A 15,098-nucleotide genomic window follows, 5' to 3' on the forward strand; every position below is an offset into this window, starting at 1 on the left:
ACTAAATAAATTAGTATGAAACTGCAGTGATTCACCTGTCCATTGACCAAATCCTCCCTAAAACTCTTCTTTAAAAATTAAAGACTCTGGAGTTTGATTCATCCATAAAATATTGAGGAGGTGAGTTTTCACTCTAAAATCCGATGAAGTTATTTAAATAGGTTCATCCTGCCTTTATCATGGAAGGCTTCCTCTTCTGTGTTGAGACTAATGTTTCTTCTTCTGTTCCTTTTTTCCCATTCTTGATTCTTCATGACAACATGGTAAACTTCAACAGTGAACTTCATTCTTCCAAGCCTGCCTATGTGTATAAATTGTGACATGGGATATCTCTTTCTTCCCATATCATTTGCAACTTATAACATTCTTCCTCTCTACTTTGTAACAGTATGTTTTTCTCTATGAATTCCCCCACATTTTACATTTTAATATCTGTATTTCCTCCTGTAATCAGTTGTGTTCTGATCCTTAAACTTGGTTGCAAGTATATTTGATTGATATTTATTTTCAAGTTCCTAAAAGCATCTTAATATCTCCTTTTCTCATCTTTTTTTCTAGAAGTGCAACTTTATTATGATTATTATTTGTGTTGTAGTCTCAGCAAATATTCAACCTTGCATTGTACAAATACAGAATACAGAACAGTATTTCCTTATCACAGTATCCTCCACCGAACACACCCAAGACTCTTACCCAGGACTACTTAAATTTCTTCTTTTAGTGAACAAAGAACTGCATCAAATGTTTACCTTCTTAAGTCAGCCTTTATTTTTAATCCCCCCTTCCAAAACATCACCCTCATTTCTCTCACTCAGAACTGCGTTGTTTATTGTGTGGGCACGTAGTACCACTCGACTATTTCTCTAGCCCCCAGCTGCTGGACAAGAAGGAGCTGGGGTTTCCTCTAGGTCCCACCTACCTCATATACACCACTTCTAAGTAGATGGCTCAGATAACCTAATCAATCTCAATTAGCTCTATTCACCTATGTTAAGGCAACTGCGCATAAGCTCCTACAGGAGATGAAACTTGGGGAGCAGTTCAGATGCCATGGTACATACTAGAGGTTCAGTTCAGTCTCCTGGACTTCTGTCTATTGTAATTTGAAATGTCTTATGTTACTCTGTCTGGAATCAAGCTCTACACATCACTTTTAGGCTTCGCTCACTGCACTTCATCTTCCTTAATTAGAGCTTAGATACCTTGGGATCAATTCAGTCCTTTAAGAAAAGGCACTTTTGACATGTCCTGGAGTATCTGAGGCATTCTCACAAGGCTGATAAGGAACTATGGAAGAAGGCCCAGATACTTCTGGAAAATATACTGGAGGCCAAGACAGGTCATCTCTAATGGCTATAAATTCCTATGTTTAGGTGACTGAACCAAAGAATAGTCCACGTGAGGACATACCCTTCTAGGATCTGTGATTGCAATCTCACGTCTAGAATGGGATTCATTAATTTCTTAACTTCACACAGAGCCTCGTATCTGAGCTAATCACCTGCATTTCTTCCTGCTAAAAACAAATCAGTGTTTTTTGGCCAGCTACATTCTCATCCTTAGGTGAGAAAATAAATTAGGCGAATCATGTAATAGTATTATTTCCATCTTGCCGTTGGCTCTGATGAGAGCTCAGATGCGTGGTTTACAAGTTGAGTTAAAAAGTAGTTCCTGGAAGAAAAATCGATTGAAGCCCATCAAGTACTGAGACATGATTGTTCAGGAATTCCCTACTCCAAAATATTCTGGGCATTAGCAAAGTATTATTTAAAGATTTCTACCACACACTTGCCATTATGCTCCCTGAGACATCTGGTTCTGACTACTGCTGGTGACAAGATACTGGACAATTCAGGCTTCTCATCTAACTCAGCACAAAATTTTTATGTTCTTACATTAATTCTTATCTACGTAAATTTGCTCATTTCCACCCCTGAAACAGTCATCTCTAGTCCTTCTGGAAGCCTGCTCTAGTTCCTATGATTTCTGCCATGAGTATTGTACCCGTTTGCTGTTGCAAGCAATAGCTTTCTACAGAACAAGAAAAGAAACAGTCCCTTCTTCAAAAAGACAACATATATTGGTTGTAAAGAGTAAATGTATTGGGTAGGAATAGTTCTTTAGAATACTTTAATCTGCAAGACAAATAAACACAACCTGACCTCTGCACTGATGGAACCGGGTAATTTCAGCAAATCTCTAAAGTAATCCAAGGGATCTTAGTACCCATGTCATTACTTCGGCATTCAAAATACCACAATGATGATACTGTGGTGGGTTAAATGGCTGACGTGACCTTCCTTGCAGACCCTTTACACACTGACATCTAGAAAAATATTGCCCTAACTTTCAGGCATGCTGAGATACTATACTATGGACTGAAAGACATGAAAACTGTCAATTCTCAGCAGCTCTGAAAAACATCCCCAGGTGAGACAACTTGGGAATCTCTATATATAGCATTGAGAGTGCTATGTCAGGGTACAAATTATTTGAATAAGAACTTTGTTTGGAATCCCTGGTGTCTTTTGCCCTGCTACTGATTTAAAAACCAGAGATCTGGACAAGAGACATTCTAGCACATGCTAATAGTCAACAGCTGCTAAACTGTGATTATCCTATCAGAACAGAAAAAAAAAATTGCTATCATTCATGCAAACACCAGTTTTTCCAGTCTGAACTCTACGAGACTGACAATTCACAAACAAGTGATAGCCTTCAATCACCTATAAAGAAAATGTTATGGCTGGTCATTTGACAAAGAAAATTAGTGCCTATAAGAAAAAGGATAACGGTAATTTTAATGAGTGAATGAATGAACATTTGAATAAGTGAATTTTAATTAGTGAATGAATGAACATGAACAGAAAATGACCCATATCACCAGCAGAGGTAAGGAGTTACTCCATGATGTAGGTAGGTAGGTAAGTATCTCAAGGGAGGAAATTTAGCATACACTGGAGGACGTTGATCAAATCCTCCAAAGAATGCCCAAGAGTGGTAACAAAATTAAGTCAAAATGGCATACATGAATCTTATTGTTTTGTCTGACTTCATATGTCCCTTGTGCTTTCTAATTAAGGGCAAATAGTCTCTCAATGTTTTTTAAAATTGTTTTATGTACTTAACTTTTCCCTGGAGACACAAATTATGCCCACCAGATTAAAGTTCAGAGGAAGGATGTGATTAAATGCTTGAGGCGCTATAAAGTGCCAGTACTGGTGCTAACGCTAAGGAAAGATAGATCACAAGTATCCACTTTAAAGAAGGAATAACATACAGTTCGAATCCAGCAAATGCACCAGAAAGGACATAGGAAAAAGTCAATGCTCAATTCTATTCATACTCAGGAAGCTGAAAAGCACACATGAGTTTAGATTAAAGTAAACTTTTTTAAAACTCCACGGCTAATTGCATAATTAAAGGATAAATACTTTGAGGTCACATTAAACTTTTTGATTGACCCTGAGTTATCACTGTAATTACAGGCATTTCTAACAGAATGAAGTGTGATATCCTCAAGAGCTTGCAGTCATATGACACCGCTTTAGGTATCTGGATAATACGTTACAAACCTATTTCATCTGCACTTCCTCTATAGTTGGTGAAGCAGCTCAGCAAATATGTGGTCAACCAAGAAAAGCTGAGTAGAAAAATCCTGAGACTTTCCACATCACTTAAAAAAAAATCATAAAAGTAATGACACCCTTATACTGCATACCCCGATACACACATTAACATCTTTCATGCCTGATCCAGAGCAGCCATCTGAACCTCCTGGGAAAAATCCTGACTGGTCTACTGTATGGTATTTCGGCTTAGACTTTCTAGTTCTCTCTGTAGAACGTTTCAGTTGGTATAAATTAAGCATTTACCAGGACGTTATACTCAAAAGAGCTATGAGTATCCTCCAATCAAGTAGGTATGTCTTACATACCTTAGAGCACATTTAAACTCCATGGTTATAAAACCTTATACGGTTCAATTTTTAATTATCTAGGTGATGAAGTGCAACTCCATGTTTTTATGAATGGTCTGTTTTTGATCCAGCTTGAGAAGACAAAATGTATAGAAAATGTATTCTTTTCATATGTTCGCCATTTTTAACACAAATTCACAAGTTATTCAAGGATGTTCCATTATTTTCTTTCCTTTGAAGGATAAACAAGCAAGCCTTCAGCAGGGTTATTTTATAAGGTTCATAACAAGCCTCTGGCTTAAAAAGAAGCCTTCACATTAAAGTGGTATGGTGTGAGAGATGCACGAACTGTATACACAAACCTAAGTATAACAGGACTTTCAGACACTTTCAACATTGTTCAGTCCAGCTCTCCAAAACAAAAAGAGGATTCATGAAACAGAGAATTTGAGAAAACAGCAAATGAATCCTCTGTGCTATTTGCAGCATGAGGTTTGAAAGCTGCTTGCCCCTAGACCTCTAAGCTCTGTTTCTCATGTGTCAGATGGGAATACAATAGACTACGCAGTAAAGGGAGTGATCACACAGATACAGTATGTCCTTCACACTTACCAGGCCTGTTGACTACACTCTACCCATCTGAACACAGCAGTATCAAAAAATATTTATGGGGCGGTAAGTAATTTTTGTGGATTTTTCCCATTCCACATAGCCCAGAATACTCTGAACCAGCTCCAGGAAAACAGGAGCTTGCCAAACCATTAGTTCAAGCAGGTGGTTCCAATTCAAAGGACCTTTACCTTCTCTATGCTTCAGAAGTTCTTGGAACAACAAAAACCTCACAAGCCTATGTTGGCAAGCGTAAGATTTGAAAGGCAGATGTTATTCTCCCATCGACCCATCAAAATCCTTTTGCCAGATTAGCTAGTATCAGTACTACGATTTAGCTTTTGAACTGGCCACATGGGCGGTCTGCTATAATAGGGCAGCTACAAGCCATGTGCTGCCACTTATCTTTGTGCCTCTTACTGGGAAAGAAAAGGGAAAAAAAAAGAGAACCATGAAGAATGGTAATTTCTTACCTGGTAATTTGTTTCTCCACATGCCCTAATATGCAAACCCAAACACTAGCTAAAACTCCTCTTGTCAGCAGATGGACACAGGGAAAACATAAAGCCCCTGGGGTGTCAGATTTGAAATACAGAGAGGTGATCTCTTTGGCTAAGTTCATATTCAAATTTCTAAAGCAATAAAGAAGAAAATGCCATTTCAGAATATATAGTAGAAAATTTTCATAAAGGTAGATTCCTCAGAGAGAGAAAACAACACTTAATCAGATGAAAAGATACTACGATTTTACAGGCAATTACCAAGCAGTGGGCAATTAATAAGCATTTTTCTTTTTTTATGTCTCTCTACAAACATTTTGATTATGAGGTTGGTCTGTGCTCCTCCTGATGTTTTACTTCCAGCTTGAACTGCTATAGGGCTAACAATGGAGAACTGTTACCCCTTGATAATTTCTTGTTCAGATACACATGACATGCCCAGCCCACCCAAGTAGAACTGGTAACCAAACAGTCGACCACCTGGTAAGATGATTAAAGCTTATCACAAAGTCACATGGCAATGAAAGATGACTGGACATCTGTGAAAGGATCAAGCCTGGTCAAAGAAATATCTCCTTTCGTTGATATGAAGGAGAGCAGTATGAGCTGGAAGAGGAAAATCTAGGGCAACATTTCTAACAAAAACAGTTTAAGAAGTAGGTAAAAATGTGGTCCTTTCATGCTTAGATGCAGCATGTCGGTGCTTTTGCCTTTAAAAATCTATGGCAAACTACTCTACCAACAAGAATCCTTAGGAATTTCTCAACGATATTCTGAGACAGCCAGCACACTGAGTGAGGAGCTACCGAGAGCCAAGGAGTAACAAATACTGACAACATGAGCCTACCTTACACCCATCCCTATATAGAACTTATACTAGTCAGGACTATAGAAAAGTTCCTCTATCTTTTGAAGACATGGTATTCTGATTGTTTCTTGAAGAAATGTAACAGAACTCATGTGTTTGTCTGGAGTTTTGTTTTGGTGGTGGTGGTATCCAGAAGTGATGCCAACATCCACTTTTAACATAAGGCCTCTCAATTGGAAGGTTCAGGTTCCAGGTCCTCCCAGCAAACAATGCAACTCTCATGTCCCACCTGACAAATAAGGGTCCCAATAATCAGCCACATAACTAACTAGAATGGGTGGACTTCCCATCCTTCTGTACAGCAAAGCAGAGGAGAACACTGATAGATCATGACATTATAATTCGTGGGCTACGGTGATTAGCAGGAAGTGGCATCTGTAGGCTTCAGTCCCTGCTTCTAAAAGAAACTATTAAATGAGTGAAAGGCAGTCAACATCCATTGAATTTTTCAGGCTGTTACACTCCCTGTTTCTGGGGGTGACAATGCCCTGAAGATTTGGTGGATGAGGGGAAGGCTGTGGATGTGGTCTATCTAGACTTCAGCAAGGCCTTTGACACTGTCTCCCATAATATACTCCTGGAAAAGCTGGTAGCCCATGGCTTGGACAAGTGTACCCTCTCCTGGATTAGGAGCTGGCTGGAGGGTCGGGCCCAGAGAGTGCTGGTGAATGGAGCTGCATCCAGCTGGCAGCCGGTCACCAGTGGTGTTCCCCAGGGGTCTGTGTTGGGTCCAGTCCTGTTTAACATCTTTATTGATGATTTAGATGAGGGGATTGAGTCCATCATCAGCAAATTTGCTGATGACACCAAACTGGGAGGGAGTGTCGACCTGCTGGAAGGCAGGAGGGCTCTGCAGAGGGATCTGGATAGACTGAGAGATGGGCTGATTCCAAGGGATGAAGTTCAATAAAGCCAAGTGCCGGGTCCTGCACTTTGGCCACAACAACCCCCTGCAGCGCTACAGGCTGGGCACAGAGTGGCTGGAAAGCAGCCAGGCAGAAAGGGACCTGGGGGTACTAATTGACAGGAAGCTCAACATGAGCCAACAGTGTGCCCAGGTGGCCAAGAAGGCCAATGGGATCTTGTCCTGTATCAAAAATAGCGTGGCCAGCAGGAGCAGGGAAGTGATCCTTCCCCTGTACTCTGCGTTGGTGAGGCCACACCTTGAGTATTGTGTTCAGTTCTGGGCCCCTCAGTTCAGAAAGGATATTGAGGTGCTGGAGCGGGTCCAGAGAAGAGCAACAAGGCTGGTGAAGGGACTGGAGCATAAGTCCTATGGGGAGAGGCTGAGGGAGCTGGGGTTGTTTAGCCTGGAGAAGAGGAGGCTCAGAGGTGACCTCATCACCGTCTATAACTACCTGAAGGGAAGTTCTAGCCAGGGGGGGGTTGGTCTCTTCTCTCAGGCACTCAGCAATAGGGGGGCACGGGCTTAAGCTCCGCCAGGGGAAATTTAAGTTGGATATCAGGAGAAAATTCTTTACAGAGAGAGTGATCAGGCATTGGAATGGGCTGCCCAGAGAGGTGGTGGATTCACCAGCCCTGGAGATTTTTAAACGCAGATTGGACGTGGCACTGAGTGCCATGATCTAGTAAATGGACTGGATTTGGACCAAGGGTTGGACTCGATGATCTCGGAGGTCTTTTCCAACCCAACTGATTCTATGATTCTATGATTCTATGATTTGGTGATGTATCTTGTGTGCATGCACACATGTATGTGTATTTGGCACAGAAGCACTTCTGCCTCCTCCTCAGCTGTGTTTCAAGGGAAAGCACCTACTGCATTTTTTTAAAGTCTAAGCCATTAGGCATGCACCAAAAATATCTAACATATTGGGTCCCTCAAGCATTTGTAGATGGAGCATAGCTTGCTTTCCCAACCTTCCCTTTATTTTAGACAAGGGAAAAGTACTGAATTCTTTAATTTGGCGGTTAGTGTCTTGCAAACTTCACAGTCCTACAAGAGAGCATCTTATCAAGCTAGGCAGCAGATTAACAGCTGGCTTTTGGATCACCAATTTGGGCTCAGGCACTGCAACTCCACTTAAGTCCTGCTGTAGATGCTTTAGCTCTTTTATTGCCTTCAGCCCTGTGTGATATCTATGACAGCTGAGATTTCAAGCTCATATTGATGTGAAAAAGTGAAAAGGTTGGAGGATGGTCAAGTGGCTGGCTTAAAAACTGCACCAAGAAAAGCACATTCTCTCTTGCCACAAGAGCATAAGGTTGAGTTGCTTCTCTCAGCCCTAAAACTTACAGAATCTCTGAAGCCTGACAAGCTTCTCATAAAATACTGAAAAAAATAAAAAGATGATCCGAATTTCTGTCACATAAAAGAAGTCCTCTGAAGGCAGAGGAAGTTTTTCCATTTCCAGAAGAAAAAAACATGGAACGAATAAGAAATTTTGGAGATAACTGTTTCTCTGAGCGAATGGAAATAAGGAAACGTCATAAAGAAGTGGTAGTAGATCTCTGCAACTATGGATGGGTCTTCTCCCACCCTTCTATTCAAATTAATGTTAAGCTCAATAGTGAATAGTCTCTGAGAGATGTGTCTTAAATGTACCAGATTTTCTTTCCCTGTGTTGACTTCTTAGAAAAGCGTGTTTGCTTATTCTTTTTCCCAGAGTTTGTATACTTGTTTATTTTGCTGTTACTCTCACTGGTTTTCCTTCACTCTTCTTCACTTCCAGTCCTTTCCTGAATGAAACCACTCACGCTGAATGCTGTCAGCCCTCCATCTTGTAAAGGTTTGGATCAAATTTAATTTTACAGAACAGCAAGTTTTCAGCCACTCATACTTTTCAGTTACTTAAATGGCACCCAGGTTCCCTTCCCCACCCTTTTTATCCATTCACAAGGGTCTGCTTTCTATAGCAACAAAGATTCTCTAAAAGAAAGGTCTTTGTTTTATTTCTGTCATACTTAGGCCTAGACAGCTTTGAATTTTTAGAAAAGATTGAGGCTGTATATAAAACTTCTTCATGGATGGAAAAAGGGAAACAAAAAAAGAGAGGTGTTTTCTCAGAAAATGATTGAAGAATTGAGATTTCAGAAGTGAGTTTTCACAGAAAATGAGCTTCAGACAAGCTGAATGCACAAACTGGCTGCCACTCCAAAACATGTGGGTCTTACTTAGGAGTCCCATGTGATAACTGACAGTGCCGTACATCTGTCTCACACAAAGCTGTCCACAAGTTTTTAGGTCTGCAAGGATAGAATTCAACACCTGAATTTAAGGTCACCAGCATAGACACCTGGGTGCGAGCTAGGTGTCCAAGTCACTACAGGTCTTGTCTGTAGACAAGTGGAGCACACTGACTTAGCTGACCAAAGTACCTACTTTAGGGTGTAAACTCCTTTGAGCATATTGGGTTAGCTTCAGTTGCCTGAATAGGCATCTTCTGCCATTTGAGTTGTCTTGGCTAACCCTGCCCGGCCCCCAGTCATCTCTCCAGATGTCACACGGTCCTGTATCCAAAGGCCCCCTTTCAACATATGAAAGCACAAGGCTCAAATGGCTCCTGTGGAAGAAGCTGAATCCCACCTCCACTGTCTGCAATGGAAAGTTAAGATACCTCACTCACATTCTCATAGCAAAATTTCTGCACTTGAAGACAAAGCTGAACCTCACCCCAGGGGACTACCTTTGAAATGCAATGTGCAGAAAAAAGAACTAACCCCCTTTTAGAGTGGAAACATTAAAGGGACTCTCAAATACCTTGGGAATCTCATCAATTTTTGTACTTATTTCTCAGACTTTAAACCCCATTTTTAAATGTTGGGGATAAGCAGTAAGTCTCTGGTAAGGCTTCTGGATTCTTTCTCAGTTCTGTTTCTCTTATGACCCATGAGCATCATGTCTGGACCTTCTCTGAGTTTCTCTGAAACTTCTTCTCCAGAAAGTGCTCCTGCTTCCCCACCATACCCACACATGCTCCTGTAAATCCCCAAGGTAATATTCCCTTTTTACAGAGTGTCACGAAAAAAAATTGCAGGCACTGGCTCCTGACAATTTGTTTGACAATAAAAGAGGTGCTTTTAACAAGTACCTGTTCTCACAAAGGAACACTATCCCAGCTTCATGGAATACTAAGTACTTAGTGTTTCTTTCAAACATGCTTAACTCTTAGCTGCATATTCCAAGCTACACTTCAGATAATGCCATAAACAAAGAAAATAATAAGAACAACTGCATTTATCTAAACATCAAAGATAATTTTGTTTTACAGGTGACTTACTATAGCAGCACGTCTTCCCAAACGTCACCTCCACCTGCACAATCTGGTTTACCTGCAGTAGCAGTTTTGGAGAGAATACAGTGAAAGAGAAAAATGGCAATGCCAAACTGAAAGTCTTTTAAAATTCCCAGTGCTCTTTTTCAGTCTTTTCTTTTTGTCATTTTTCATTCATTTTGTACAATAGCAACCTTGTTAAGTACAAAAGCAATACAGTGCTAAGTAAAACCAGAAAGCCAGTTGAGAGTGCCATCTTTTTAAATATAAATGATGCCTAAAATCATTTATCTAGGAAATCAGACAGTGAGGATTAGCCAGTATCACCCTCTTTAATGCCTGGGATCACATATTTAAATAAACAGCAATCTCTCAAGAGAATTAGTATTTGGGGGTTCTTTTTGCATTACATAATTTAAATGACGTGATACACTAAGTCGTAAGATACAATGAAAGCACACAGGAAAGCAGTGCCACTCTTCTGAGTGCCGGGACTTCACTTTAATTTATGAGTGCATGTACATAACACGATTCTTTTGAAAGGTACATAGCTCCCTCTTAGACTAAACTGCTTATTGCTTTTACAGTACCACAATTCCTAATGAAATTAATTTATTCTATTTAAGTCTCATTTTTGCTGACTTTTAAGTTTTCAAAAAGTAGTTTAATCTCTTATCCTCTTTTTTCTCTCCAATTTCATTTTAAATAGCTTAACAAATCAAAACCTATCCCCACGAATGATCTCATGGTGCAGTTCAGCCCAGATATTTTTCTGCTCTCTTCTGCTTTATTTTTGGCCTATGATGACAAATCTTAAAGGGGAAAAAAGCCAAACCAACACAAAACCCAGAAAATATTATATAACTGTATAAAGTCGGCAATTTAACTCTTCCCAGCAGAAAATTGTTTCTAAATACAACTCTGTCTGGAGCTGAAAAACGTCAGTATGGAAATCCAGCTCCAGGTCACAGGAGGGAGCGCAGCAGCTCCCCGAGCAGATGTCCACACAAAGTGAGTCATCGGCAAGGGCTCAACCTGGGATCATCAGCACCCAGGCACAGCTGCCCACGGTTTTCAGCCGAAAGAGCAGCTCAGCTGCCTTAGCGTGTGGAGCCCTCAGCTAACCCGAGTGAGCCAGGGAAGGGCGACGAGACAGTGCGGAAACCTCTGGAGATATGATTTTTGTGTCAGCCCTCCTGCCGCATTAGTGAAAGGGGGCGCTTACCAGCATTCGGCAGAGCGAAGCGGCAGCGATGTCTCCATCGCTTTAACCTAAAAGGGGCACAGAAATGGGAGTGCCATCCGGGGGCATCCTGCTGCTCCCCGATGTGTGAGCACTGCCAGGGGCTGCAAGTGCCGACGGGCACTGCGGGCAGTGGGGAGATGAGCATACTCAGACTGACAGGCTACGCTGCTCCCAGAGCCACACAGAGCAGGGCAGAGCAGGGCAGGGCAGGGCAGGGCAGGGAAGGCAGGGCAGGGCAGGGCAGGGCAGGGAAGGGAAAGGAAGACAGGGCAGGGCCGCCACCACCCCCCCCCTCCCCCCCGCCGTTGCCGCGGCAACCCTTAGGCGGGGCGCCCCCGGCCCGGCAGCTGCGGAGGGTGCCCGGCGGGTCGTTGATATGCGGGCGCCGCGCCGGGGGCGGGGCGGGTAAAGGCGCTGCCCGGGCAGCGCGGCCGCGCTCACAAGCGGCTCCTGCGCTGGGAGAGGCGAGGCGAGGGTCGTGCCACTGGGAGAGAAGGGAGGGCAAGCGTCCGCCCAGGGGAGCGGAGCGGAGCCGTAGCGCCGTGTCCCGCGGAAGCCGAAGCTTTCCTTCCCCCGACCCGCCAAACCCGGGGTGCCAGGGGAGGGCGGCACTCCCGCACCGTATCCCCCTCGCGGTGGTCGAGGGGCCGCCCCTGGGCAACGGGACGATTTAACCAGGAAAAAAAAAAAAAAAAAAGAAAAAAAAGGAGATAAGAGTATTAGCTATACTTAATTTAGTAGCGACATGAGGTGGTTTGGTGATTTTCCTTTTTTCGTTTTCTTTTTTTTTCCCTCTATTGGCTAGAAGCCAAAGCTCTCCTATTGAACGCCTCTCGCTGAATGGGAAAAGCTGCCTTGTTTAATTAATGTTAGTCTTTTTCCCCAAAAAGAAAAGGAAAAATATTCCCATTATTTTAGCTGTGGAGAAGCCTTAGGTCTCCAGGAGAGTCGTGGAAGACGTGCGGAGCCCAACCTTATTTTCTTCCTCTCCTCTTTCCTTCATTACCACCATACATGGAGGCACACACACAAAAGGGAAAGGGAGAGCCGTTACCTGAGATACTGGATACGGTACTATAGGGCACCATGGGTAGACCTATATTTGAGGAATTCAAATTGCAGAAGTAACCTCTGCTTTAACCTCTCCTTGAACCACGCGTCATTTAGTACACTAATCCACCCAACACTGAAATATATGTGTCCAGAGCATGCACAGAAAAGTTTGGGTAGTATCTGTAACGTGGTGGAATCCCATATTAAATGTTGAAAAGTCACTCTGTTGTGGATTATTTATAATTCTTTCCAAATCCACAAAAATAGTCATAGCTATAAACCAGATAGTAGATCAACCATGTTTTCAGGTGTCTGCTTTCCTGTTTCCTGTTCCTGCACTGTTTGAAAAATAATAGTTTGGTGTATGGAAAATACACAAATCCCTGTTACACTGATGTAAACATGTCAACATTCCCGCCAATGTTTGGAAGCGCAGCAAATATGTTTGTACTAATGTAATAATAAAAGCATTCTGATGAATAATATGTTGTCATTTACATGGTTTAGGGCATTACTTTTTAGTTCAATACTATGAGTTCTGTCTTTCCTTTAAAAATAATCAGTTTTGCTGGTAGCCTTGCTTTGTTGCAGATTTGTTGTGTCACCGAGAGCCTGCTTTTAAAAGGATTATTTTTCATGTCTGAGAAAAACTCTGCTGTAAGTTTTAAAAAGAAATTACACTTCTTCCTTGACCTTCGTTCCACTTACACCTTTCTGTGCACACATCCTGTGATTGTAATCTATTATTCTGATCAAGTTTGTCTCAGTTTTTACAATGAAGCTAGACATGCATTTAGAAGATGTTGTAGCAATGTATTAATATGGAAATGTGGTTCCAAGTAGTAGGAACACAGTGATCACAAGCCCTACTTGGTGAGGGAAATAACTGTGTTTAACAGTTTGAGATCTGGACCATGTCTTAATTTTACAGTCCGTGTTTAAGTGTTAGGAATTTTCAGACTGATTTAATAGACTACCAGGTCTGAAGATGAAGTCAGAATTTGTAAGAGAGGATGCACTGTTCACAGCACAGCACTTTTATTTAACACTTAATTATGAAGCTGTACACAGAGAAGCTTTTGAGATTGTTGCCATTAGAAACTGAGCCCTCATGGCTCGAGTTATGGTCAGGCTGCCGTCTCCACCCCCACCTTCCTCCTTTGCCTTCCTCCTGCTCTGACGACTGACCTTGCCACGCTTGGCTAAGCTGAACCTTGAGGTGCTGCAGTGTTTTACATCGCTGGGCTGTAAGGTTTAAGGTGCAAGCATGTAAGAGGTGGTGCCATCTGCGAGGACAAAAGTATTTTGCTGAAAACTTGCCAACTGTTATTTAATATCACTGAGTATCATGTAACAAATATAAAAGTTGCATATCAGCGAGAACATCTCTTTTCCTACTGATCTAGGCTGGAACACAGCAAGGTTTCCATTTATTTCTAGCTATTTTGAAAAGAAAGCTCTATTGACCTATTTTGACACTCAGCCAGGGAGGTGACTCCATCAGTCAGAAGCTGACCATTTTTGTTTCCAAACTCACCCACCAGAATTTTAATGCTATGCTTTGTTTGAACTGAAAGGCTGTCATTTCAGTGCTTTTTTTCACCGTTGATCTCAGCCTTATGTATTTTACATGGTATTTTGGAGATACACTATTAGCCATCATTATAGCATTCTCTGTGTAAAATTATTTTGTGTGTAAGCCTGAAAAAAATTTCTGGTGAATTTTCATGTTATTCAGTGGCATTGAGTGATCTTTTGTGCAATGATATCACAGGTTTGCTCTTTCATAACCTCTTCTTCCCAGGGAGACTCTGATCTTTCACCACACAAGGCATTTGAATTTCTGTGGTTGATTTTTGCAAGACCAGAAGCAAGCCTTGAGATCTCCTAGTTTTACCTGTCACTGAGCGTCTCCCACGTTGGGAGCCAAGGGCATGCGGGGCACGGTGGGATCAGATCCTGATTTAATTCTCCTGGGAGTAATCGATCCTCAGAATGATTTCCACAGGCACAGCTTCCAAAGGTGCCGAGTGCTGATACACTGCAGCACAATACCACCTTTTGCAGATCAGCAAAGGAGTGGTCACTGTAAGCAACAAAGCTAGGAAAGTGTTCTGTAGAGAACAATCCATTAGCAGGACATTACAGCCTTTACTCGTGATTGTCAATAGGTCAAACTGGATCATTGCCGGCACACTGAGGGACTGCCTGAGTTTCCTATGCATCATTTTTGCTAGACAGGATTCCCTCACGTGCATCAGCAGCATTTTTGCTACTGTTGTGAAAAGAGAAAATTGAGCCAGGTTGTCGACAATGCTGACAGCAGGGGATTTTTCTTCACAAAGGTATAAACATCAATTAGGCACTGAAGCTCCACTCACTATCAATCATTCGAAAATCTCCCTCTGCATGATGCTGCCTGGCCTCACAGCTAGAGCAACAGCTGGGCACCACCTTGTGCTTTGGTGGGACTGTGGTCCCTCAGCACAGAAACCTCTATTGAGATTCTCTTGTTAGGGAGGGAGCTCTTTAAACTTCCCATTCGTTACCCTTTTTGAGAACCCTACCACATTCAGTTTGAATATGTAACGAAGTCTTGGATTAGGGGACAGGCATAAGCTTTGTGCATGGAATCTCTTGAGTATAAGGGAAAGTCTCAATGGGGATG

The 15,098-nt window shown here is 42.0% G+C and overlaps 1 long non-coding RNA gene across 1 annotated transcript in view; it reads right to left on the bottom strand.

Annotated features, from left to right (window-relative positions):
* Positions 1–11,422, bottom strand: part of LOC120323994 — a 38,833-nt gene extending 27,411 nt beyond the window's left edge. Inside the window, exons 1-2 of the long non-coding RNA XR_005564981.1 lie at positions 11,357–11,422; positions 10,138–10,189 (exon numbers count right to left, since the gene is read on the bottom strand). This is a non-coding gene — a long non-coding RNA (uncharacterized LOC120323994). The remainder of the gene's footprint in view (positions 1–10,137; positions 10,190–11,356) is intronic.
* Positions 11,423–15,098: the final 3,676 nt, after the last annotated feature.

The sequence above is a fragment of the Pipra filicauda genome, unplaced genomic scaffold (assembly GCF_003945595.2).
Source record: "Pipra filicauda isolate LSUMZ 115617 unplaced genomic scaffold, ASM394559v2 scaffold39_size4671491_pilon, whole genome shotgun sequence".
Lineage (NCBI taxonomy): Eukaryota > Metazoa > Chordata > Aves > Passeriformes > Pipridae > Pipra > Pipra filicauda.